General features: G+C 46.3%; 1 protein-coding gene across 2 annotated transcripts in view; it reads left to right on the forward strand.

Annotated features, from left to right (window-relative positions):
• Positions 1 to 517: 517 nt before the first annotated feature.
• Positions 518 to 26,522, forward strand: part of PIK3C2B (phosphatidylinositol-4-phosphate 3-kinase catalytic subunit type 2 beta) — an 89,045-nt gene continuing 63,040 nt past the window's right edge. Inside the window, exon 1 of one of the 2 annotated variants that reach the window (XM_079982323.1) lies at positions 518 to 941. The gene's annotated coding sequence lies outside the window, so the exon portion shown is untranslated. The remainder of the gene's footprint in view (positions 942 to 26,522) is intronic. The other variant, XM_079982322.1, reaches the window with a different exon arrangement.

Raw genomic sequence — 26,522 nt, forward strand, 5'->3', positions numbered from 1 at the left:
GGGACCGCTTACCAGCGGGAAGGTAAACGGCGTTTCCGTGTGCGGCTCTGGCTCGCCAGAGCAGTGATGTCACGCTGGCCACGTGACCCGGAAGTGTCTCCGGACAGCGCTGGCCCCTGGCCTCTTAAGTGAGATGGGCGCACAACCCCAGAGTCTGTCAAGACTGGCCCGTACGGGCAGGGGTACCTTTACCTTTACCTTTTTATGCAAGAACTGCAGATATGGCGAGTCTTTGCGAGTCTATGGCGAGTCTTTGGACTCGGAGACGAGCAGAGGAGCAAAGAACTTTGCCGTGTGAAATGCAAGGGGGCCCGTCGGTTCCCCCGCGCGCAATGCAGCATCAAACTCCAGCGGATGAGCTTCTGCAGAAGCACAGAAAGGCGGACACGATCATATATGCCTTCGGCTCCTCCACAAAGTCCAGAAAGCAGCCGGAGCCCTTTTTAAAGCGCCAGGGTTCACGGCGGCCGTGCGCGAGGTCTCCAGGAGATGGCGCGCGCCTTTGCGGTGCCTCTCGTCTCCATTGTCTGGCTCGCTCGCATCGCCCGCCTCGCTTGGCTGTGCTGGGAATCTGCAGCTCGCCGCTTTCGCTCGCCAGCTCCCCTCCGAAGAAGAGACCCGTTCCCGGAGCTGCTGCTTGGATTTTAATGCCAGATGCACGAGGATTAGCAGATCGCCCCGAGGAGCTATCCTGGAATTACCACAGGAGGAGGCGGAGGAGGAGGAGGAAAGGGGGGAAAGGAAAAGGCATTGTGGAAGAGAGAGAGAGAGAGAGAGAGAGAGGAGAGGGAGGAAGGCGCGCAGGGAAAAGACGATCGCTTGGAAACGGCAGCAACAGACCAGGAAATCGCTGGGCAGACACCAGGTAAGCAGGGAGCAGGAGGAGGCGTTTGCGAAATGGACTTAGGGAGGCACCGGCAGAGAAGATGTGCGAGACGCAGGTTTGGAAACCAACCAGTTCTCTCTTTCGCAACATGGAAATCGGGGAGGGAGGAAGCTTGTGCAGGGAAGCCGCTTCCACTGCAGTCCCAGCCTTGGATGCAGTGCAGCAGGGGCAGCAAGCCTTGGCGAGCAAGTTGCGCGCATGGAGGCTGAGCCTAGCTTGCAGAGGAATGCTTCTGGAGCGGGATCCTGCTTAGTTCCTCCAATAATCTCTCCCCCAGTTGCAGCGATCTCTCTCTCTTAAAAGCTAAAGCTGGCTTTACTTTAATCTTTCCCTTGGGGTTGGCCTTTCTCTCCCCACCCGTATAGCTTGAACCACATGTGCTCGGATCTCCTTGCAAATTCCTGCTCGCTTTGCGTTCCTCCCTCTTACAAAGCGACGAGCTTTTGGGCAAAGCAAAAAGCGGGGAGAACGGACCGCAAAAGGGGCGCGGTGCCGGAGGGTTGGTGGGGCGGGGGGTCGTGTAAGAGGGATAAATCCAGTACCTCGGACATGGGCAGCAGAATCTCTCGTTCTGGGCAAACTTCCCCAATCTGACGGGGCACGATGGATCTCTGACTTTTCTGAAAGTTGTAATACAGTACTACAATTCCTCTTCTTTCTCTTCCCCGCCCCCTAATAACTCTCCGAGGAATGGACAAGAATTGCCCAAGCTTGAGCGAGAATACAAGGTTGGGCCTCTGTTCCGTTTATGTTGGTTGGTTTCTGCAAAATTCCTGGGATCAATAATAATAATAATAATCTATCCCTTGGGATAATCGATTCCAGGAGCCAGCAGCAATGTTAGCACCATTATTCCTTTGTCTAGTATTATAATTATGACTACTGTCTGTGTCATGAATATGTATTTTTAAAGCCTGGCTCTTGCATTTAGGAAAACGTAAGGAGCTTACGATTCCCGTGTGTAGACTGCTTTATATGTAATTTATAGGGTTCTTACTATAATCCTAGTTAAAGTGATGAGCGGGGGAGCAGAATCCTTAATTAGAGGGTCATCCCTGTTTTTCTTTTTAGGAATGCGTGGAGGGGGGAAGAGCCATTGACCTACTAAGAAAAATAGTGTTGTGGGGATTTTTTTAAATCAGGCTTTGGGTTGTTCTTCCTTTGTGCCAACTGTGCTGTCAGTGTCCCTCCTCTGCTCAAGCAACATAAATGCTAAACATAAAATAAAAAGCAAATGATAAAACTGGATTTGGAAAAGTGGATGTGTTCAACCGTTTGGTGGTAAAGACCATAACCTTGCACTGAAATGGGCAATAGTAGAAAGCCATTTCCTTTACTTGCGATAAAAAGGAATCCACAAGTTATAAAATTGCACACCAGTTGTAACTTTAGAAACCTTGGACAGTGAGACATGCTGCCTTCTCAGGTGCCAAACTGGAGCAATGTTTACATATGTGCTTCTTAGACTCTCCCTCCTTGTAGTGGCGATAGACAGGGATATGATCCCTTCACAGCAAAACAGGTTTGCTATGTGTTGATTTGATATTGGCTTAAAATGAATCAATGGCCACACTGTGATTGTGTTATAGTATGCCATATAGTTTCCTGCTTCTTAGGCCTTTTATGTCACAGGTACGCTTTCCTTTAAGCATAGATGTAATCTCACCAAATGCAACAAGTCCGTTCCTGACAGGGCTGTTGGAATAACTGGAAGCTTTGCTATTGATTTTCAGCAACCTTTAGAGAAAGCCAGTAGCACTAGCATCCATGCATATATATATATTCCATTTTAATGCCCACCAGTGGAGATTTATCTGCACTGAAATCTGATTGGCAAGGGAGGATGTCTAGCCCAGCTAGCAAGTCTGTCCTGGTCAGGGCTCATTAGCTGCATTACCATGGATTTGTGTGAAACAAAATACAGAGCGTGGTTGGGATCAGGCTGAACGTTTGCATGCGTTGTTCCCAGGAGGAAAGCTGAAATGCATTCCAAGGCCAGGATAGCAATCATTAAAGCTCCATGCCTTTGCGGATTGAGATGGAAAGATGTACAAAGTATACATTGCTGGCTCCCTAGAATGAAAACTGCTGCCAGTGTGTCCAATAGTGAGCAAAAGGAACCAGTGGCCTGAAGGTGATGGAAAGTAGTTTTCTAAGTTCTTAAGAAATGAGCAGATCCAGAGTGCAGGGGGGCCACAGACCAGAGGAACAGACTCCTGCACCGGGGTGTTGTTTCAGGGGTTTTGTTGGGAGAGGGGTTGTTGTTGATATAAAAATAAAGATACAAAAAAAAATCAGTATCTTTTTAGATTTCTGTGGAAAATGTTCAATTTGGTTGTTTACTTTTTGATGAGTTTTATTGTTTATGACTACTTTTGTGATGTTTGTCATTATGCACATTTTTTTCATGTTGTAAGCCGCCTTGAGCATTTTAACTATGGAAAGGTGGCATACAAATAAAATGATTAATTAATAGAATGATGATAAACCACTTATATTCTGCATGGTGCAATGTAGGTAGCTGCTTTATATCAAGTCAGAATACTGATCCATCTCATGCAGTGTCGTCTGCACTAACTGGCAGCAGTTCTCCAGGGTTTCAGGCAGAAGTCCTTTTTTCCAGCCTGACTGAAAGTCACCAGCAATTGAGCCTTCAAAGCTCTTCCACTGAGCTGTAGTTCTGCTCATATTGCATTCGCGCTTTGGGTACTTTGAGCAAGGGTTGTACCTCGATGGTGGAGCACATGCAAAAGGTTCCAGGTTGAAACCCCATCCTCTCCTGATTGGTCTGGGAAAGCTTGTCTGGAGCCCTTGGAGAACCCCTGGCAGTCAGTAGATAATACTGAGTTATACAGACTGGTGATCTGTCTCTTTATGAGACAGATTCCCATGTGCTTAATCTGATGGCAGTGAAGGAGGTCCACAGCTGCTCCAGCTATAATTTGCCAAATAAGACCTACTTTAGATAATGTACGCAGGCAAATGCCATCCTTTCTTCCCCAGAGGAAAAGTGTCTGCTTGTGGTGTTTCTAGTACCTGCTCTAGCATCCTGTGAATCAAAGTGGGTTCTCAGCATGACACAAGGAATGGCAGAAATGGAACATGAGTGAAAGAATGAAGCTAAGGATTTATTAGTAGGGTGGGGTGGGCTGGAACCTATGACCTAATTTTCCTAATGTAGGGTATTTCCTCAGAAATACAGTCATACCTCATGTTACGTCCGTTTCATGTTACGTTCTTTCAGGTTACGTCCCGTGGCGACCCGGAAGTACTGGAAAGGGTTACTTCTGGGTTTTGCCGCATGCGCAGAAGCGCAAAAATGACATCACGCACGTGCGCAGAAGCGGCGAATCGTAACCCGCGCATGCACAGACGTGCTGCTGCGGGTTGCGCTTTTTTCATGTTGCAAATGAGCCTCCAGAATGGATCCCATTTGCAACCAGAGGTACCACTGTATTACCCAGACATGAATCTGACATTGGACTCAGCATAGGCTCTGGGAAGCACTGCCTGAGGGACGTTGCAAAGATTTACAATTCACTCATTTATAAAAAGTCAGAGGGAAGAGAAGGCATATGAAGGGCTAAAGCCCTGCTTCTCATGTGACAGCTGATATTCCACCTACTCTCTCCCACCCCCCCTGGCTTTGGGTGTCCTTATTTTAACTAGGCCTTATTTCCTGCAGCCTGAAAGTAGGTTTATGGCAGAATCAGGACCTGTGTTTGCAAAACACAGGAGTGTGTCACTTTAGGGCACCCAGCCTTCTAGTGATTCAGAAAGTGAGTTGAGAGAGACTATGTGAAAGGTGCGTAACCTCCTGTCGTCTTGCTGCATTACCTCTCAAGGAAACTTACTTTGGCTCCATCATGCTGCCTATTATGAATGTCATGCATTTAGGTCAGCCTTTTCCCTAACCTGTGGTGTCTCCGAATGTTCCAGGCCACAACTCCCATAATCCCCAACCACTGACCATGCTGGATGTGATTGATGGGAGCTGTAGTCTAAAACATCTAGAGGGCACCCAATTGGGGAAGGCAGGTTTAGGTGATGGTTGGAAGGATATGCCTGCCCTGATGTAGCCAAGGAAGGCTACGCCAAGGAAAGATGGGCATTCCAGTTAGGATGTTGCCTTGGATTTGGAGCCAACTCATACAACTGTGACTTTGCACACAACAACTACAACTCGGGGACGCGGGTGGCGCTGTGGTCTAAACCACTGAGCCTCTTGGGCTTGCCGATTGGAAGGTCAGCAATTCGAATCTCCGCGACGGGGTGAGCTCCCGTTGCTCTGTCCCAGCTCTTGTCAACCTAGCAGTTTGAAAGCACGTCAAAGTGCAAGTAGATAAATAGGTACCACTCCAGCAGGAAGGTAAACGGCATTTCCGTGTGCTGTTCTGGTTTTGCCAGAAGCAGCTTAGTCATGCTGACCACATGACCCGGAAAAACTGTCTGCGGACAAACGTCGACTCCCTCGGCCAGTAAAGTGAGATGAGCGCCACAACCCCAGAATCGTTCGCGACTGGACTTAACTGTCAGGGATCCTTTACCTTTGCCTTTTACTACAGCTCAGTACTATCTTAAACTTCCTATGAGGTCAGGGACAATCCGTTAGATGGTGGCCATGATCATATACAGAAATCCAGTGACTCAGCATCCAGAGAGAGACTTGGGAATGGGAACTGAAGCACCGAAGTCCCTTAATTTCTGCAGGAAGATGATGTCTTAAATATCAAAAGTGTTTGAACATCTTAACGCAAAAGCCCTCCAGCAGTTATCAGAGAAACTGGGATACAGTGCTGCTGATAGCCATGCCCTGACACACCTCCTCTAGGTTATAACAGGTAACATTTACATGTATTCAAATGTGCCTGTTCTTTTGCCTCTTAATAGTTAAGAACCAGATTTTCAGGATTGTGCAGAAGGTGGAACATATGTACTCAGCTGGGGAAAATGCTTGTTATTTCAGTGTGTATAATTTTGTACAAAACCAGAGTTTGGTGGTCATTGCCAAGCAGCTGGGTGCCTAATCTTGGACTCCTCTGCAAACCTGCCCCCTTTTCTGTCTTTGTCCCAGAGGTGCAGCTGCATGCGTCTGCGGCGTGTGCATTGATATGCACAGCTGGTCAGTTCTGCAGAACTGAAACTTCTGCATCGGAAACAAAAGGTTGTGCTGAATTTGACTGTTAGGCGTGGCTTCAGGAAGTGCCGCACCAGGTAGCATAGTTGCAGAGAGATAGCTGTGCAGAGCAGCAAACCTTGCAGGGATATTTGCTTAGCTCAACGCTACTAACATAGATGAGTCAACGTCCGTCACACCTCAGAACTTCCAGGCCTGGTGGCGATACTTGCCAGTTGCACAGAGCAAGCAGGTTTCAAAGCAAATGGAAACTGCACAGTATGTGGGAAATTATGCAGTAGATGCTGGCAAGATGTGTACCTTTGTTAGGTATCTGTTCTGCTTTCTACAGGCATGTAAGACTGAAAGGGTGCAACGTGGGGGTGGGAGCGAGCCGTGTAGAGCCTTCCCCGTCATGCTAATGAAACTGAGCATGAGGCTTAGCCAGGCCTTGCTCCTTAAATATAGTATAACTTTACCCTGACAGATGTGCAAAAACAACTTCGTCAGAAATACAGTCCTATCAATAACCCCTCACCATCCCTTTTTAAAGGTTTGGTGTGCTCACTTTAAAGCCCTTTCTAGGTAGAAATCAGGCATTCCATGGATGTCATAATAATAGTAATAATAATAATAATAATAATAATAATAGTAATACAGTGGTACCTCAGGTTACATATGCTTCAGGTTACATATGCTTCAGTTTACAGACTCCGCTAACCCAGAAATAGTGCTTCAGGTTAAGAACTTTGCTTCAGGATGAGAACAGAGATCAGGCTCCGGCGGTGCGGGAGCAGCGGGAGGCCCCATTAGCTAAACTGGTGCTTCAGGTTAAGAACAGTTTCAGGTTAAGTACGGACCTCCGGAACGAATTAAGTACTTAACCTGAGGTACCACTGTAATAATAATATATTATTTCTACCCCACACACCTGGCTTGGTTTCCCCAGCCACTCTGGGCAGCTTCCAACAAAATATTAAAAATACATTAAAACATCAGTAATTAAAAACTTCCCTAACATGGCTGCCTTCAGATGTCTTCTAAACATCAGATAGTTGTTTAGTTATTTGACATCTGATGGGAGGGCGTTCCACAGGACGGGCGCCACTACCGAGAAGGCCCTCTGCCTGGTTCCCTGTAACTTGGCTTCTCGCTGTGAGGGAACCGCCAGAAGGCCCTCGAAGCTGGGCCTCAGTGTCTGGGCAGAAAGATGGGGGTGAAGACGCACCTTCAGGTATACTGGGCCAAGGCCGTTTAAGGCTTTAAAGGTCAGCACCAACACTTTGAATTGTGCTCGGAAACGTACAGGGAGCCAATGTAGGTCTTTCAAGACCGGTGTTATGTGGTCTTGGCGGCCGCTTCCCGTCACCAGTCTAGCTGCCGCATTCTGGATTAGTTGCAGTTTCCGGTTCACCTTCAAAATTAGCCCCACGTAGAGCGCGTTGCAGTAGTCCAAGCAGGAGATAACTAGAGCATGCACAACTCTGTTGAGACAGTCCACGGGCAGGTAGGGTCTCAGCCTGTGTACATGTAAACAGATGGCATAATATTTTGTTGGGACTGTGGCTGGGGCAACTCAGTCAGATGGGTGGCATATAAATAATAATAATAATAATAATAATAATAATAATAATAATAATAATAAAATTATGGAGTCAGACTGTAGGGCACCACACCATAGTAAGCAAAGAAAACTTTATATTTCACAACTATGACCAGTTCTGTTCAAATAAGGGAAAGAACACTGAAACACAGCACCAAGACGGGGTTGAAATGACATTTCTCCTCCTTTTAGTAAATGGCACCTGTTCATCTGATAGGTATATACTGGGGGATGACGTGTTCAGAGAATTCAGGCAGGACTGTGTCATTATCTTGAGTGAGTTGCATAGGATCATCTGGTTATAAAGTGAAGTGAAGACCAGTTATATGAACCTCCATTTGTGCTATTAAACATGATCAATCTACTGCCTTAGTTACATGCCTCTTTTGGCCTTTGTGGAGATAAAGGAGCACAGTAGTTCAGTTTAAGGACCAGCAAATTGGTGGCCATATATGATGATGCCAATAGTTCATGAGATCCTTCCTCCTCTAACAGTGGCAGTGCTGGTGATCCATTTATTCATTTATTGCATTTACATCCTCCCTTTTCCTCCAAGGAGTTCAAAGTGGCATACATGCTTCTCCCACTTCTCATTTGATCCCTACAGCAACCTTGTCAGGTTGGTTGGGCTGAGAGGCCATGACTGGCCCAAGGTTACACAGTGAGTTTTATCATGGCTAAATGGGAATTTGAACCCTGTTCTCCCAGGTCCTAGTCTGACACTCTAACCACTACTCCATGCTGGTTCTCAAGGAGGAAAAGAAGAGCATATACTATACAACACACAAGCTCTACTTCTTTGGTTTGCATGCCATATTCACAGGGCCGTCTTAAGCATATCTGGTGCTGTGGTGCAAAGATCCCTCCACACCCCCCACACCCCGTTTCTCAGAGTTGTCGACCTTTTTTAAGGGGGGGTACCCCCATAGTTGTTGGCCTTTTTTTAAGGGAGCTACACCACGCTTACACATTATTTCTACTAAGCCCTTAGAACAAAATAACATGAAAAGGCAGAAGAAAATCTAATGACGTCCTCAATTCCAAAGCAAGACTCATTCAAGACTCAGCAGTTCTTCTAATTCATTCTCATGATACAAATCACCACATATCAAAAAGTTAAAGCAATCACCAGTTTGTTCTTCTTTAAATAAATTGATAACGACAGAGAATGAAGTTCCTGGCCAATTTGTGTTTTAAGTACAAAGCTGACGTTTTCAAATATTGTGGGGGGTGGGTGTAAAGCAGTGACATCCTGAACCTAAAAAGGACCCAAAACTTGGGCCACAAAGGCTGCAGCCCTAACTGCACTTACCTGAGAGTAAGCCCTGCTGAATCTAATAGGATCTTAAAACCCGCCCCCGTCTTTAAAGGATTTTTTGTTGGTGTGTGTTTGTTTTTAACCACTAACTGCATGGAGAGCACTCTCTCGAATCCAAACTTACCTCCAAACTGAGTCCTAATGGTAGTGCACCCCCCAGCTTTCCCCTCCCACTGCCCCAAATCTGAATGAATCCCTCCTCCACCTTTTTCCTCAACGGAAGGGGCAGGGGGTGATGTTCTTGGCACCCCTCCTCCTCCTTCCCACCCCCTGATCTGGGCAGCTCGAGGCTCGCTTGCCACATAGGCTTCCTAAGCAGTACCTCTACTGCCGTGGGGCGGACAGGAGGAAGGGGGGCTCTACGTAGCTTTGCGCACCGCTGACGCTGCCTCCTCTCCCAGGCAGGAAGTGACAGAGCGCGGCTGGCCGTAGGAAGATCCGCTGCCGCCGCCATCCAGCATGCCCTCGCAACTGTTACCGGTCGGTCCCGGACTCTCGCTGCTAGGTGCCCCTGATGGGTGGGCGCCGTGGCGTAGGGCGCCACTAACCCTAATGGGTAAGACGGCCCTGCATATTCAGATACCATGCGCATGCATATTCTTTTCTGGCAGCCTGTTCCTCAGCATAGCAGCAAATGCTGCCCCTGGAGAGAATTCCTCATAACACCTACACACCCTCCAACTGTTGTTCTGGTACAAGTGAAAACACACACAATGTTTTACACAGTATCCAAAAGGGCAGCCATGGGGAGGCTTGCAGCAGCGAAAGGGCAAACAGTGCCAATTCGTGCTGGAGACCTGCTGGTGCATTGTGGCAAGAGCAGATTTGGTGGGCAGCAGCCTGCACCAGGTCCATGAAGGAGATGTATTGTTTTACACAAATCTTAGTAATGGAGTAGAAAGCAAAAAAGGTATGACCTAATCATGGAGGGGGGGGGACTATTTGGGGATTGGATGTGGCCCAGACTGGATGTAGCTGAACATTTTTATTCAAACAGTAAAGTAATGATAGGTTGGCCACTTAGGCATTGCCCAAAACGAGGAATTGCCTTACCAAAAACAGGGCAAAAGATGGCACAGAGTTGCACAGAATGCACTAAGGCAGTGTTCTCCAAATTTGGGTCTCCAAGCTGCTTTTGCACTACAATTCCCATCAGCCCTGACCACTGGTCCTGCTAGCTAGGGATGATGGGAGTTGTAGTGCAGAACAGCTGGAAACCCTGCACTGAGGTATGATCATAGGCATGCATATTTATGCATGAAATAATTGCTATTATTTAAATATATCTTACCATAGTGAGGAGGAGGGTGACCTGCAGGCCTGCTCAGTCAGCTGACTAGGTGCTCCCTGTTGATGGGTAACTGCTCTGCCTTCATATGGATTATTTTTTTTAACTGGATGTGAGCTAGATTTCCCATCAAACATAGACAGGCTTTGAGTGGAGAATTGTTCTTTTTAAAGTAGGACACGTGGCCACAATGGGCTGAGAGCTAATTCTCGCGATTAGCTTTATCCACGACTCACATATGGAAAACAGCAGGCAAGAGATGTTAAGTGGCCTTGTCCAAATCTATTGTGGAATAAGGGAACTCAAACCTGCAGTGGAGCTTGAACCCAGGACCTGTGGAGTTCAGCCTGTGTGCTGCTACTGAGTCTCCTGTGCTGCCAGTAGACCAGAGAAAAGCTTGTGAAAAGGCTTGACCTTTATAAACACCAGGAAGAACTTGCTGATGGTAAGAGCTGTTTGACAGTGGACTCTCCTTCCTTGGAGGTTTTTAAGCAGAGGTTGGATGGCTGTCTGTCATGTATGATCTAGTTCAGATTCCTGCATTTCAGGGGGTTGGACTAGATGACCCCTGGGGTATCTTCCAGTTCTACAGTTCTGTGATTGTAGGAGCTTTTTTGAGACAGGGGTCTGCCTCTTTGGCCTGAGCAGCAGAGGGACACGTCCCAGATCTGTGCAGCCTCATTTGCATATTATGTAAATTGCTTGCTAATTATGCAAATCAAGCATCTTAATTGGGTACGTTCTACCAATTGCTTTGTGTTTCCTCCTGGCTCGAAACTTCCACAAAATTTGGGGGGGAAGAGATTGGGCCGCTTGCTCATGCCAGGAGAGAAGAGTGGCCTTTCTCATCTGTTCCGCCTGCCTTTCTTCTCTGAGTCTAAGAGTGCAGCAAAGGCAAATTCTTCTGAATGGGCTGCAGCTTAAAAGCTCTGCACATGCCAATGAGGACCAGAATAATGCGGTATTTCTGCAGTGAAATGCTGCACTGAAACTGCAGCAGGTACATCCGGAAGGGGCATGAAGTAACCGCCCCACTGGACTGTATGGCTGCTGGAAACAAATGGCCCATGAGAAACAAGCCAAATTTATCAAGACAATTCAGCTGCCTCATTTCACTTCCTGGGTGAGAATGAACCTGACTTAGTTAAGCTCTTGATATAGTTGGAATTAAGTAATATCATGACTGAAGTGTCCAATTGATTTAAACTTACTCAGTCTAGATGTAATGTTTTCCTGGAGCTGTGAGGGACTGGAAATTTGCCCTTGCCAGGCGAGGAGCTAGGTTTTCTGGGGAACCATGTCTACCCTGGTCTGAAATCAGTGAGTTATTTCAGAATCAGGCCACGCTGTAGGCCTCAGCTGGCAGGTGAACAAATTAACAAGAAAGCAGGAAAGGTCAAAGGTCAAAACTAGCCTACCTTGCAATTAATTCCAGGACTTTGGTAGGCCCAGAGCATTTGGGGGGCAGGGTTCCTGTGCCTGGAGCATGAGGAGGGGGTTGGTTCACAGATTGGTGAGCCAGGATTTTTGAGACGCTGATTCTGACCTTGCTGTCTCACATCATCATTTGAATCGGAAGCCCGACGGTGTTTTTGCCAAGCTGATGTGCTTTCATCTACAACAAGGGTGAGTTGTAGCCAGATCGCAAGCCCCTGGTTGGACCTCTGACCTTGTTGAGCCAAGCCTGCCTGACTTTCTCATTGCTTAGCAAGTAGCTACCCTACAAGAGAAGGAGTGACAAGTACTGTCTCCCAGTCTTCTTTCTGGACCCAGTTCAAGGTGTCCAGATTAACCCACAAAGCCCTTAGCGACTTGAGGCCAGTATTGCTGAAAAATCAGTGTCCCCCCCCCCAATTGTACCTTTCCACATCTTGAGATATTCTTCAGGGGACCTCCTTTAAATGCCTCTGCCAAGCGAAGGTAAAGGTAAAGGTAAAGGTAAAGGTACCCCTGCCCGTACGGGCCAGTCTTGACAGACTCTGGGGTTGTGCGCCCATCTCACTTAAGAGGCCAGGGGCCAGCGCTGTCCGAGACACTTCCAGGTCACGTGGCCAGCGTGACATCGCTGCTCTGGCGAGCCAGAGCCGCACACGGAAACGCCGTTTACCTTCCCGCTGGTAAGCGGTCCCTATTTATCTACTTGCACCCGGAGGTGCTTTCGAACTGCTAGGTTGGCAGGCGCTGGGACCGAGCAGCGGGAGCGCACCCCGCCGCAGGGATTCGAACCGCCGACCTTTCGATCGGCAAGCCCTAGGCGCTGAGGCTTTAACCCACAGCACCACCTGCGTCCCAGATGATATGATAGGCAGATGCTTATCATAGGGTGGGTATTCTTGGTGGTAGCACCCCAGGGAAGCTGGCCAGGCACCTCCTTTAAGCTCGTTTTGGCCCCAGGTGAAAGCTTTACTTCATTCTCCCAAACTCTGTAAAATTGCAATTTTAATGTTTGGAAACACTTTATATGATAGGTATATTCCTTTCCCTGCTTGAAAATATCTATGCTGCAGAATGTTAATTTATGAGAGTCTGTTTTATCATTATATTTCTGACAATGCTAGTGAGTAGCCTTATAAATATGTAAGTGGAAATAAAATTGAATGGAGGACTGAAGTTGAACAATGGTAGGAATGGAGAAAGGGCTCCATTAGGGTTAAAAAAAAAGTGGGGGTGGGGGGGATGTAGGAATGAGAGGATTTCACAATTATGTTGAAATTAGAAATAGCCATGGAGTGCTGGTTTTGATTGGAACAGTGCTTACCCACCAAAATTTTTCCAATGAAAATAGGGACATTTATAATTATAATTATAATAATTTTTACCTCGCCTATCTGACTGAGTTGCCCCACCTACTCTGGGTGGCTTCCAACATATATAAAAACATAATAAAACATTAAAAATTAAAAAATGTCCCTATACAATGGGGAGAGACTTAATTCTTTCACCTGTGTGATTTCTCCCAAAGTAAATTGTGTTCTTGGCTCTACTTGGGGTTGGGGGAAGGTACCTGTTTCATACCTTACAAGGGACACTACATTCAGATGGGTGCTAAAAATGCATCACATTCTTTCCTTGGGACTTCTTAAGCAGAAGTTGGATGGTCATTTGTCATGGATACTTTAGTAGTGATTCCTGCATTACAGGGGGTTGGTCAGAGTCTCTTCCAGCTCAACAGTTTTGTGATTCTATGATTCTGGCCAATTAGAAAAAACAAACAAACCACACAATAGCTCTTCTTCATTTGCAGCTACACATTATTCTTAATAGTGAGTTCCCACCTTGGCTAGAATGCTGAAAGGTAAGAAGATGACTTATTCCCTATGAGTCAGGAAAAAACATGCAGCCTGCGCGTTCCCCTTAACATCTCTGTCACTGTTTTCTTCTACTTTTTTAAAATGAAAATTAAGAATTGGGGCCAACCAGTGTCCTCAATGAGTGGGACAGGCTTATTTAGGCACACGAGGTCTTCCCATTTGGCCCACAAAGCTGTATCTGCCAAGCCACACCCACCTGCCCCACAGCTGACCTCTCACGATGTTGGGTGAGGATCAGGTAGCAGTGGGGCTTGCACAAAAGGGGCTTTGCAGCCCTTACAAACCATCTGATTGGTGGTGCCTGCAAAGCCTCTTGGAGGCTTTAAGCACGAGGCATTTTTCAGGGACCTAATTGGACCTTACAAGGCACGCTTAGAACCTGGGCAAAATCTGCCAACCAGCAGGGTAACTCTCTTTAACTTGCTTCTCCCCCAACCATTGCTTGCCTTTCTTCCCCATCCCACTGGACCTTCCTTTGCTCTGCCCAGCCTTTCTTCATCCCATGAACCAGCAGCAGCCATTGAGACAGATCCGGAGTTCCCTGTAGATGGGGCCAGAAGAATGCAGGCAGAAAGCCTGTGTGGTGATCTGGGAAGTGAGGGAAGAGTTAATGAAAGAATTGCAATGGAAGCTGCGAAAGCTGGCGCTTTTTACCTTCCAATTCCCGCTTCTCCCCAATGACCTTGGGAGCTTGACGCCCTACCAGACAGGTCAAACATTAGCAACTGCCTCTGAATTACTGTTTTTCTGCACATCACACCGGGAACCTCTGTGCACTCCTCCCTCTGCTACATCCCCCCCTCCGTCCCCCACTCCCCAGCTCAGCTGCCAGGAAAGCCATCTTCACACACTGCAGTTTTTGCTGCCTAATTTGGGGGTGGGGGTGGGGAGGGTGGCGGGCTCTGCTCTGAATTCCCACGGACTTTAGCACAATCTTTCTGCTTGACTTCCCTTGTCTGTCCCCAGAGCTGAGCAGGTGGTGCTCAGCTGCTGCAAACACAAGAGCACGGGCTGCAGGCTGTTCGCATTTGGGCTGGCGCGAGCCCTAAAGTGTGCAGACACACATGTTCCTCGTACCAGATGGGTTGCCTTCCCCACTCCTCCAGCTCTCCTTTCATGTTCCGCCTCTTTGCGTGAGGTTTCCTGCAGTTGTAAGCAGAAAGCTGGGAGGGCAAGTTTAGCTGGGATGCTTCCCTTTCTGATTTTGCTGCTCTTGCTGGGTGTGCTAGCCCTTTCTCTGCACCTGTCCAGTACCCTCCTATCATCCAAAGCAAAATATGTGATTATAATCCAATATGTGATTATAATCCTCCTATAATCCAAAGCAAAATATGCATTGATTGTAACAGAGCAGATGGAGCTAGTAAGGTTTTTAATCAAGACCTGATGGAAAAGAGAAGGTGGCAAATCAACTGTTTTCTCTGTTGCGCTCTGTATAGCCTGGGGTTGAGGAGGCTTTTCATGTGAGGGCTGCATTCCTTTCTGTGTAACCTGCCAAGGGCAGTATGGTGCAGACATGGGCAGAGCATCAAATGCAAATTTTTCCTTTCTACAACAGTTCACTTTCTGCATGCCCACCCATGCCCACCTCTCTGTGGCAGATTTGAGAAGTTTCTAAGAGAGAATCTAGTACAGGGGTTGGCAATTTTTTTTAGCTGCGGGCCGGTCCACTGCCCCTCAGACCTTGTGGCGGTCCAGAGAAGCGGCATTGGTGGGGGGGACGACTGGAAGAAGAGGTGAGGGGGGCAAGTAGTCCTCCTCCCCAGCCCCAGCTGCTGCGCTTACCTTCCCAGAGGCTGTCACCGCTGCCGCCAGTACTTCTCGTGGGTAGGCAGAGCAAGCTTGTCCGTTCTGCTCTCTGGCCCACAGGAGCACCAGGGCGGAGGAGGAGGGGGGAAGATGAGTGGCACGAAAGGGCTGGCTCCGGAGAGGGGCTGCTTAAAATGGCGCTCAGCCAGCTCAGCCCAGCCCTCTTCCTCCTCTAGGCAGGGTGGGGAGAAGCCAGGAGGAGGGAGGGAGGAGGCACCGCTTGTGGGGGGGAGGGATGGAACGGCGCAGGAAAAAAAATGGCGCAGCCCGAACAAACAGAATCCCCACGCCAATCCACGGACAGTCTGCGGTCCAGATCCTGAAGGCAATTGGACCCGATCCGGCTCGCGGCCCTTAGTTTGCCAACCGCTGATCTAGTACATCTGGAGGTGGCCTAAAAAGCTTTTGAAATGGATATGTAAGCAAGAGGAAGGCGTGGCTTTTGATTTGGCAGTGTCTCCTGGTTCAGGGGGCCTGGCTAAGAAAGAAATGGGATTGCATTTTGAACAGTACTAAGAATGTGGGCATCTGCATAATGCCAGGCCACAAATCTAGAGGTTTTCCTAAACTTTGAAAAAACTGTCGGCCACCTGCATGGAGGATGGCACACTGATGTGCTGTCATAGGAAGTGGCCTTATACAGAGTCAGACCATTGGTCCACTCAAATTGGTATTGTGCATTTTGCTGGCAGGAGCTGGTGGGAATTGTTGAAAACGACTGGAGGGCAGCAGGTTGGCTAAAGCTGGTCTACTTGAACAGTTACAGAGTCTCAGGTAGAAGTCTTTCCAGTTACCTGCTACTGAATCCTTTAAACTGGCAATGCAGGGTTGCATACATTCAATGTGTTGTACCACTGAGTTCCCATTGCTCCCTGAAAGTTTACAGGGGATAATCTGCGGCCTCTGTTCATATAGGGATCTTGACATCTGCAGACTACTGTGCACATGCTCTAAAGGGATTGCTCATGTCTCATATCATTGACTGTCCACTGTATGGGCACCTTGAAGCAGTACAGCAAATGGCTTCCAACTTCCAGCTCTCAGCCATTGTCTCACCCCACTTTATTTCTTGTTTCCTGTTTTCCCTGTTTGGTTGTTTCTGTAACTCACTCATTACAGAGGGCAAATCCAGGTCTGCCAGTGACTCTGCCAAATTTGACTCCCCTACCAAGGCGTATAAGGCTTGCGTTTGTTGCATTCACATTTTTAATTTTGGAGTTGGGCCCTTGTACGCTTAAACTGTATTGGGAGGCACTGTTGCTGCAACTGCCTGTGACACATAGAATTGTAGAGTTGGAAGGGACCCTGAGGTTCATCTAGTCCCATACAGAGATTGAACCTACAACCTTGGTATTATCAGCACCTTGCTAACCGACTGAGCTATGATGATCACATGATCTGCTATGGAGAGGCATATCTCAGCAATGAATTACCATTACTGTATCTGTATTTCAACTATACCAAGTGTGATTGGCAAATTGACAAACTCTACTCCAAGGTTTGTTTGTGTTTATTGTTCTTCTGCAGGAAAACCAATAAAACACATTTTAAAAAACAACAGTAGCAGCAACTTGGGAGAATCCCTAAAAATGTTTCCTGCAAAAGATCCACAGTCACAAGGGCAGTAGCTTTAATTTGTTTTGCTTTGGAAGGACCTTCAAAGTCTTGTCTGTTCCTTTGTAGCTCTGTTCAACAGGCTGTAAACAAAGATACTAGCCCAAACCAGACACTGCGGTTGCTTGTAATATGCTTTCCCCCTCCATGAGAAGTGTTGTGTTGCACTTTGCTATCATACCACATTGACAGGTACCATAACTGGGAATGCAGTTGAGCATAAGTTGAAAGAATTTGAATAAGTTGTACTAATGCACACACATGAACAAATACAATTTTCTTTGTTAACCTTTGGCACACTTCTTCCCAGCTTCAGCATCAAATAACTAGATTTTTATTGTAAGCAATGAAGCTGCTTAGTTACTGAGAGTGTGCTAAGGCATCAATATTACCTACTCAACTTGCCTCGTGCACTCTAGGTCAACAAACACTCTGAGATTTAAGATATGTTCCTGCCTGCCCCGTGATCAGTTGGAGCCCTGCTCAGTCTTTCCTAACTAAATTTTCTGAGTGTTCTATAGATGTTTCCTGGCCATCTTCAATTTCACAACAGCGTAGATTGGAAACATTTTTAGGTTGAAATTTGGATTCTCAGGAAACAAGTCTGCAGCATATTCTGTATATAATATTGAGTGGAATGCATATACCTTTGAGATCACTCAAATGTCAGGCAGTTTTAAAAGAAATAAAATACGAAGGTCTGGTAATCTTGTGCCCATTCTTTGGAGAATGGGGTCTTCTCAGAAAAGGGGCATCCCTTGCCTTTTCTGTGAAAGACAGATCTGTGAAATGCTGTAAACAGAAGACCAGCCCAGTGCAATCCTTTAAAAGAAGCACATCACCAGTTCATTTCTTGGCACAAGGCAAGCAGGTCTAGAAGATGTCAGGGGGATAATAATACTGTTAATTTGTAAGGAAGCAAAACGTGTTTGTCTTGGCTCTTCATTTTTTAAGGATTGAATCTGCCTTCTTTATTAATAGTATCCCATGAGGGTTTCCAGCTGGAATATCCAGGAGGATCCTTATCTAACTCACTTCAATTGGAAGGGAAATGAGTCTTATTAGCGAGGGAAGAACAGACAACAATGAGAGAAGTCCTTAAAAAGAAAAGTCTTCGGGACTCTCATCTTATTTACCAGCAAAGGCCTGTGGCTGGCTGTTCTCAGAGATTGTAGGTACAATTTTATATACTGTTTAATTTCAAACATTTCTAAGCTGTGTGCAATCATCTCTAGGTGGTGCAAGGTAAGAAAATACTTCTTTAGTTTCTGGGTCGTTTCGCACGATGCTTGTAGAAGCTGCAACTCTTCCTATAGGGAGACCTACCACAGAGAACAGGAGTCAGTTGGCACCCAGGAGCAGCTGGCAACTTGCCACAGCTTTATCAAGCAGATAAGCACAGAGGTAGAATGCTAGGCCTATGCAGGGAGAGTCATCAGATAAACCCGTAATCAGAGGCTGCTGCAATTGAAGGCTGAAGGGCAGCCAAAAAGCCACCACACTGGCCTTTCATGTGGTTTCTCATTCGCCTTTGATCCTCCTCGGTTGCCCACACACACACCATGCTTACTCCCTTCCTCAGGACTCAAATCTCTGTTCTCTTAAAGAGAGCAGATATTTCTCCCACCACACACTGTCAGATTGGGCTGCAGTTTTTGTCTTCCTTGTGTTTCTCAGGAGATGCATGAATGAAATCCGTTCCTTTCCATCTGATGCCTGTAATGATTGGCAGTGGCCCTGTGAGGTCTCGGGCCTGAACCGGAGGTGCCCAAGGACTGAACTTGGGACTATGCGCATACAAACCATATGCTCCACTAATTCAAAGGTGAAGATTTGGTACTGATTTGCATGTGCAGAAATTTAGAATCATAGAATTGTAGAGCTGGAAGGAACCCCAAGGGTCATCTAGTCCAACCGCCTGCGCAGGCAGGAAAAAAGGCAGTTCTTCAGATATTCCAGCTTCAAGCCATAAAGGGCTTTAAAGGTCAAATTCAGCACTAATAGTTGTTGTGGTTTGTTAATTTATTTATAGCCCATGCTGGGTGGCTTACAATGAGAGGTGGAGGCTCACTGCTAATATAGGCACAAGTAGCTTTGCTGATAACATGTCAGAAAGTGTGCTTTTTAGTGGCATGGTAGCTCTATGCATGTTAGAAAATAACTGGGAATTATCCCTTTGGACATGCACCTATATAGGCCTGGGTTGAAGTGCCTCCCCTTATAGAAATACTACGACTTGCTGCAGATGCATCTTTGGCTGTTCCTGATCCAGATGGTGCACCTTACTTGAGTCGGTGTTAATCTGCCTACTGAAAGTTTGCATGGAGCAGGGACAGGGAACCCTTCTTATCACTGGCATAGATGACATTCCAAGATGAGCCGGGAAGATGAGCAGCTATTGTTGCTGGCATTTTTCTGTCTCAGGAGACGATAGATGAGTACAACTTTGGGAGTGAAGTCAAACTGTTGGAAGGCTGCAGCCCTGGCTGTGTCTAGAGACATGTTTTGTTGCAGCTGGGGCAGATGAAGGTGTCCAGATGTAATGCTGCAGATGCGCCATAGCGTTTCTTTTCTCTGTACTCCTCCCTGGTCACTGCTACGGATGCACAGCCTGACTGTCTGGCCCCAGGCATTGCAGTCACCTTCAAGGAGAAGATGCAGTGAGTTACCTATCTTCCATTTAGCATCTTTCATTTAGCATTTGCTCTGTAAGCTTCTGTTTATTAGAAGAAGAGTAGAAGAGGGTGAGTTAACTCATAGCAGACATTGCTAGGAGCCATAGGAGCACAAAGGGGACAAAGGGGACCCAATGCATAGAACACTATTATGTTGTGCCGATGCCTGATTATCGTCTTCCAAAGCAACTACTCTATTCCGAACTTAAAAATGGAAAGTGTAATGCTGGTGGTCAACAAAAAGACTGTCTCAAGCCAATTTTTTTTTAAATGTAGTATAAACACCAACAATTGGGAAACACTTGCCTGCGAGCGCTCCAGTTGGAGAACAGCCTTTACCAAAGGTGTCATGGGCTTTGAAAACAGTTGAACTCAGGACGCAAGGGAGAAACATGCTAGGAGGAAGGCGCGCTTGGCAAATCCACACCATGATCAACTCCTGCCTGGAAACCAATGTCCCCACTGTGAAAGTACGTGTGGATCCAGAATTGGCCTCCACAGTCACTTACGGACTCATTGTTAAAACTGTGTTTATGGAAGACAATCTCACTTGGCTACAAGTGATTGCCAGAGGAGGAGGAGGAGGAGGAGGAGGAGGAGGAGGAGGAGAAGAAGAAGAAGAAGAAGAAGAAGAAGAAGAAGAGCCAATAAAACATTTGAGGGGGCTGGGACACACACACTCCCAAAGTTGACGAGCACTGCCATTCAAATGGTGTGCATGCCCCATGTCTTGTGATCGATTATGTAGGGTGGTGCTTACCTGCCCCCCCAATGTTAATCATGTTGGCACCTCAGCTATGAAAAAACAGAGCTGCCTTATACCAAGTCAGACCATTCATCTGTCTATCTCACTATTATCTTCCACTGACTGCCAGCAGCTCTCCATGCTTTCGGACAATGAGGTTTCCCCAGCCTTACCTGGAGATTCCAGGGATTAAACCTGGGACCTTTTGCATGCAAAGGATGTGCCTTACCACTGGGCTACAGCCCCCACTCTGCTTCCATGCTCTGTTTGTTTCAGCATTCACATATGTTCAGAACTCAGACACACCCAGTAACAGCTCTCTCTTCACATGCTCTTTTGGAGAGGGCAACACGAGTGAAGCAGTCAAGGTCAGGCTTGGCAGACCCTCTGCAGCAACAAAAGCACAAGAGCAGAATGCTGCCGAATCATCAGGACAGAAGCCGTTAAGCAGGAAGTGCTGCGTCTTGCCTTCTTTTGTCTTTCCTTTTGCAGATGGTGCTCACATGCACATCATGGCTCACGGGATTTCTTCTCTCAGTCCTACTGATTTCTGCAGTGACTTTGATTAAGCCTCTTTCTGCTGTTCTAGTGACATCCAGTAGCTGTTAGGAGAAATTGCTGCAGCTTCATGGATGGATTTGAGCATGGGAAATAGCTGGTTCTAGGAGTTAAGGGTTGATCTGTGTACAGCCTTAAAAAGGGGGGGGGGGACCTAATGCAAGCACAATAGCTTTCCTCATTTAAGGTGCAGCCCAGATGATCAGGACTGGGATAAGGATCTGTGTTCAAATCCCAGCTAAGTCATGGAGCTTCTGGGGTCTCTGTGCTTGACCCAGTTGCTTTCTTTCAGCTTAACGTAACACAGGGTTGTGATGAAGGAAATTACCTTATTTTATTTCTCTCTTCAGCCCAATATTGTCTCTGCTGATTTCCAGGTCTTATTAAAACTGTGAGAAAGTGGTTTACTACAACCCAAGGTTGCAAACCATGGTTTGATTGTGGTTGCAAACTGCTAGGATTGTGGCCAGAGCTTAAATGTTTGGACATAACAGGTAAGTATATACGGCTTAGCAAGTCCTGGAAGTATTGCAGTAAGTCAAGAGATTGGGGATGAGGAGCCACGACCAATAACCATGGTTATTATGGAATGAATATTATTACATCTGAACTGATTCTAAAAGTGGTACCTGCAGATTTTTTAATGTCTTTGTTAACTGGTTTTCACAGCAGAGTTGTAATGGTAGTAGCTGTAAATTTTTACCCTCCAATCAAACCGGTTATGAAGATGTGTGCAGCAAGGTTGATTATTATTAAGTATTCATAATACAGAGTTACAATGGTACCTAAACTTAAATGGTACATGAACAATGGTACTTAAACCCAGGAGAGAGGGATGAAGGATTCAATGGGCCTCATAGGCACAACTCCCTTTTTAAGTATCCAACACGGGGCTGGAACATAATGGACAGGATATGCTCTTATTGAAATCATTTCTTGCCTCTGCTGTGCCCATTTTCTACACAAACAACATTTTTGGTCCACAATGATTTGGCATCCCTCAGTAAAATCAGATTGTCCTGTGGGTGGAAGCAACCTGCCAAGAGTTGCTTGCAAGTTGCCACTATTGGGAGGAAAAATGCACTCAGGAAAACATCACCCTGTACTATTTTTTCTTCTTTGGTGCTTTTCACTTGAATACTTGCTGCTGCTGTTTATTTTCTTGCTGTTGCTGCTTATTTAACCCTATGCAGGTTCTTAAAACCTATCATTTTTACTGCTTTGAAATTGGCATGCGATTGCACAACTTTGCTGTTAGTATCCTAATATTTGGAAGCAACGTCTTAAATTTGGTGCCATATATTTCTATGTGCGTAGGTCAGGCTGCAACACAGTCATGAGTTCTGAGTCCAGCCCGCCAGCTGAAGACCAGTAGTTTAGAATGGAGGGGAGGAAACCTGTCCAGAAGTTGCTGGCTTCCATCTCCCGTAATCCCTGGCCACTGGCCAAGCCGAATGGGCAGATGGAGTCCCACAATATATGGAGGGCCACAGGTTCACCACCCCTGGTCTAAAGCAACCCATTTGATAATCTCTGAAGATGTAAGGTTTGGTATTGGTCGGACATTGAGAAGCGAATCATTCCAAACCCATTGTATCATGGACTCCTGACTGACTTTTATAGAGAGAGGGTTCCTGATCTCACTCTTCCTTGCTGACCAGGCCATGTAGTTTATTGAGGACGTCGGAACGCTTTGTATCTGGCTTTGCCATGTTTCCCAATAGTTTTATTGTCTGTTGCTATTTTGCGCCACATTGCTTGTTGTGGTGAATCATGAGCTGCTAGTCTGTGGCCATTTTGCTGCCTAAGAACAGTGTTCACATCATGTCGAGTGCTTCCATGCAAATTGCAGCAAGCTGCTTTGATCAGCCAGAGTATTATTAATTAAGGGCCTGGAGCGCCACAGATGGATGGGATGCAGTGAGGAGACGAAGGAGGTTGCTGTCTCACTGATGCCAGTAAAAATAGGGCACCTCTTCAGATCCTCTGCTGGGTTTCCAGTGAAGTGCTTTAAAGTTGTGCTTCAACATATTTGCCTTGGTGTAAAGTAGGAAGAATGCCAGCAGATCCTCATGGAATAATACTTTTTCTCACTTTCAGACACATTCATTTATGTTGCAGGTTTCATTCTTTATTGCAGTTTTAACATGCCTTTTCTCCAGAGACTTACAATCTCCTCCACTTTGCCCTGATGACAGTCCTGTTTGCAGTGTGCAGGATTAGCCCAAGACAGCTTGCTGCCTGTTGTAAACGTTGCATTATGCCTCTCACTGTCCCATTTCACATTCAGAAGCCAGCTGAGCTGGCAGTTGGATCTTACTTCAGCTCTGGTGATGAGAGGTCAGCGCAGCTCTGTCCTCGCCACCACTTCCTGCTCTCCAGCTTCTGCTGCTGAGGCAGCTGCTCACTCTGTCTGATGGTAGGACTGGTCCTAGGTAACTGAAGTTAAGAGAAGATGACTGGTCACTTTGTTTGATTTCTGCAAGGAAGCATTTGACATAAAGATCTTTATTTTATAATGGAAGTGATCTCTCTGATACATAGTTCTGATTATAGATGTTCAGAAGCAGGTTATGGAGTGGAGTGACTTTGAAAAAGTTATGTTGACCTGCTTTGTTTGCTAGCAACCATACCCCTCTTTTTAGTGACGGAGCTAAATTAAACAGCAAAAAGCAGTTGCAAGGGTGTTTTTTTCTGAGCTCCTAGCAGATCCACAGGTGTTGGGTTAAAAAAAATAATCCAGTCAAGGAATAGAATAGAGTGGTGAAGTGGTTAGAGTGGTGGATTGGGATCTGGGAGGTCTAGGTACAAATCCACATGCAGACATGAAGCTCACTGAGTATTCTTGGGAAGTCACTATCTCCTGGACAGGGGCAACCGTCTGAATGTTGCTGGACTACAGCTCCCTGACCACTGGTCATGTTGGCTAGGGCTGATGGGAGTTCAAGAGCATCTGGAGGCCAACACATTGGCTACACCTATCTCAGACTGACCTACTTCATAGGATTGTTGCGAAGATTAAAATAGTAGGATCTACTACTAAAATAGTAGGATCTTTGAATTTGTTCATCAGCCTGAGACCAGTTGTGCTGGTAGATGAGATTAAAGTTGCTAATGACCCACTGTTGTGGTCTATATAAACACAGAGCCAAGCATGCTCCATTGTACAGTGGTACCTCGAGTTACAAACGCCTCAGGTTACAAGTGCTTCAGGTTACAAACTCCGCTAACCTGGAAGAGTTACCTCAAGCTGAGAACTTTGCCTCAGGATGAGAACCGAAATGGTGTGCTGGCGGCGCAGCAACAGCAAGAGGCCCCATTGGCGAAAGCATGCCTCTAGTTAAGAACCTTTTCAGGTTAAGAACGGACCTCCGGAACGAATTAAGTTTGTAACTAGAGGCACCACTGTATTGCAAAACTGTTGGGCAGGCCCCCTTTTATAGGAATGCAGAGCCTCTGCAGTGCTGCATGAACCTTCTGAGGCTGTTCTGCTCTTTGTGATCTTTTCCTGCACCCAAGACAGAGCTTATTCTTCCTCTGAGCAGCCTTATGTGGCCTAGCCGGAGCAGATCTCAGGACCTCTACTTCAGGAAGTGGAATTCCAGGGTAGGTGATCAGCTGGCTGAGTGAGATCTGGCTGCCACTGAGAACTCTGTGGTCGCTGTGGTTTGCATGGTTTTGGGCTGGGGCCAGTAAGACAAGTGGTGTGTTTATTTGATTTTTCTCCTCTTCTTTCTACACTTGAGTCATGAGAGGAAGAGAATCGAAAGGACTATGTTGTGCATGTCCCAACAGCTCATTGTTTGATCTGCTCTTTTCAGGTAGCAGGCTGCTTTGACCTATGATAAAGGTTATGCGTAGTCCAGTCACTTGCATATTTACTTAGAAGTGATTAAAATTGAGTTCAGTAGGGCTAGAGGACAAAAGTGGACACGGATTTGAATGAAATTTGCCTAGGGTAATTTATTTGTATGGATACAAATTCAGAAATAATTACTGTACTTTTAAATATCTCGCCATGGTGAGGAAGACTGTGACCAGGTGACCTCTGCATTTGCTCAGTCTTTGCTCTCTAGGTGCTAACTGTTGATGGATAATAGTCTTCTGCTATCACTACTTTATCCTCCTTAAACCAGATTTGGATCTGTCTGAACTGTAGTGTCCTATGGGCTTTCACTGTCTGAGAACATCTTGCAACAACTATGGCCTAATTCAAGGAGGCATCAGGACAACAACTTCAGTTATCCTATTTACTGATGCACAATACTTCAACACTCAGCAGGGCAGCTAGGACTTGCTAGGCAGGTGAGACTAAGGTTCCTACTGAACTATGGAGGGAACCACATTGAGAAAGGGAAGGGGAGTTTCTAGGACAAGCCACACTCGCTATGCAGATGGCCCTTCAAGTGTAGGATGTCTTCAAATAGAGGACTGCCCTGTTCCCCTGTGAGGTAGGACACATGGCCTACCTCGCAGTAAAGTTTACTCCCAAGTAAGTATGTATAGGAGCACACCCTTAGCTTGTCTTTACTTACAGCATCCAAGTGTGTCAAGAATATAATGGAAAACTAATGGAGTGTAACAGCAGACATACTGCATACTCATGAAGCCCTTTAAGATCCAAATAATGGAGTTTTAGCTGATTTAAGCTCTGCAGATGTGGCATGGCATGCATCTCCTTTGCCATCGAGCTCTCCCCTTTTCCATCCTTCTGTCAATCTTTAACTTCTTCTCTTGCCTCCAAACAACGCTGCATTGTTCAATTACGGAAGAGGCGCTATACTTTTTGCATAGTATCTGGCTCTAAATGAGTCACATCATCTGTAGAAAATGGTCTAAAGAAAATAAGGGTGTTCTTGACAATATGAGGAAATTGTTCAGAAGGCTTCTGGGCTTCCTTATCCTCGATAGAAAACAACTATCTTATTCTGGCCTCATCACTAATCCCACAGTTGGCTTCAAGAAAGTCATGTGAATGCCCTGTCCTGACCATCCCTCCGAGGTTATATTTATATTTATAATCTTTCAATTTGGCTGGTCTATTCACTTAACCGACCTGGAACAATCTATCAGAGAAAAGGCCGCCGCCCATGGGACAGAGGGTCATGGATGAATGATAATCCAGCTTCTACCTAGGGTTTTAGTAGGTCATAAGATTTTATGGTAACTATATTCGTAATGTATTTTTGTCGGTGTTTGTCCTTTGATGCTATGGCCTGTTGGCTACGCAAATAAAGTCTATTCTTCTTCTTTGCTCTGAAGTAAATTTCAGCTGGAATTTTCTGGAACTCAGTTCCCGCACCTCTCAGGTGGGTGCCATTGTCATTATGAGAAAACAAGGGGGTGTTCATGGTGAGTTCAGGCACCTGTTTCTCTAGAAAATAGTTAATTTAGTTACTCTTGTTGAGTGCACCTCATATACTTTTCATCAGAAACTGGCAGAAGACATGTCCTCCTGAGGTGCAGATAAGCACTAAGAGACCCAGCTTCACTTGAGGACTCCCGTTCCCCCCAAAAGTGCATGTCAACCAAAACTCTCACTAAAGCTGATAATTGTTCATGAGAACTGGCCTGTTTACACTTCCCTTTGGTTTCTTCA

Source organism: Podarcis cretensis (genome assembly GCF_951804945.1).
Source record: "Podarcis cretensis genome assembly, chromosome: 6".
NCBI classification, from domain to species: Eukaryota; Metazoa; Chordata; class Lepidosauria; order Squamata; family Lacertidae; genus Podarcis; species Podarcis cretensis.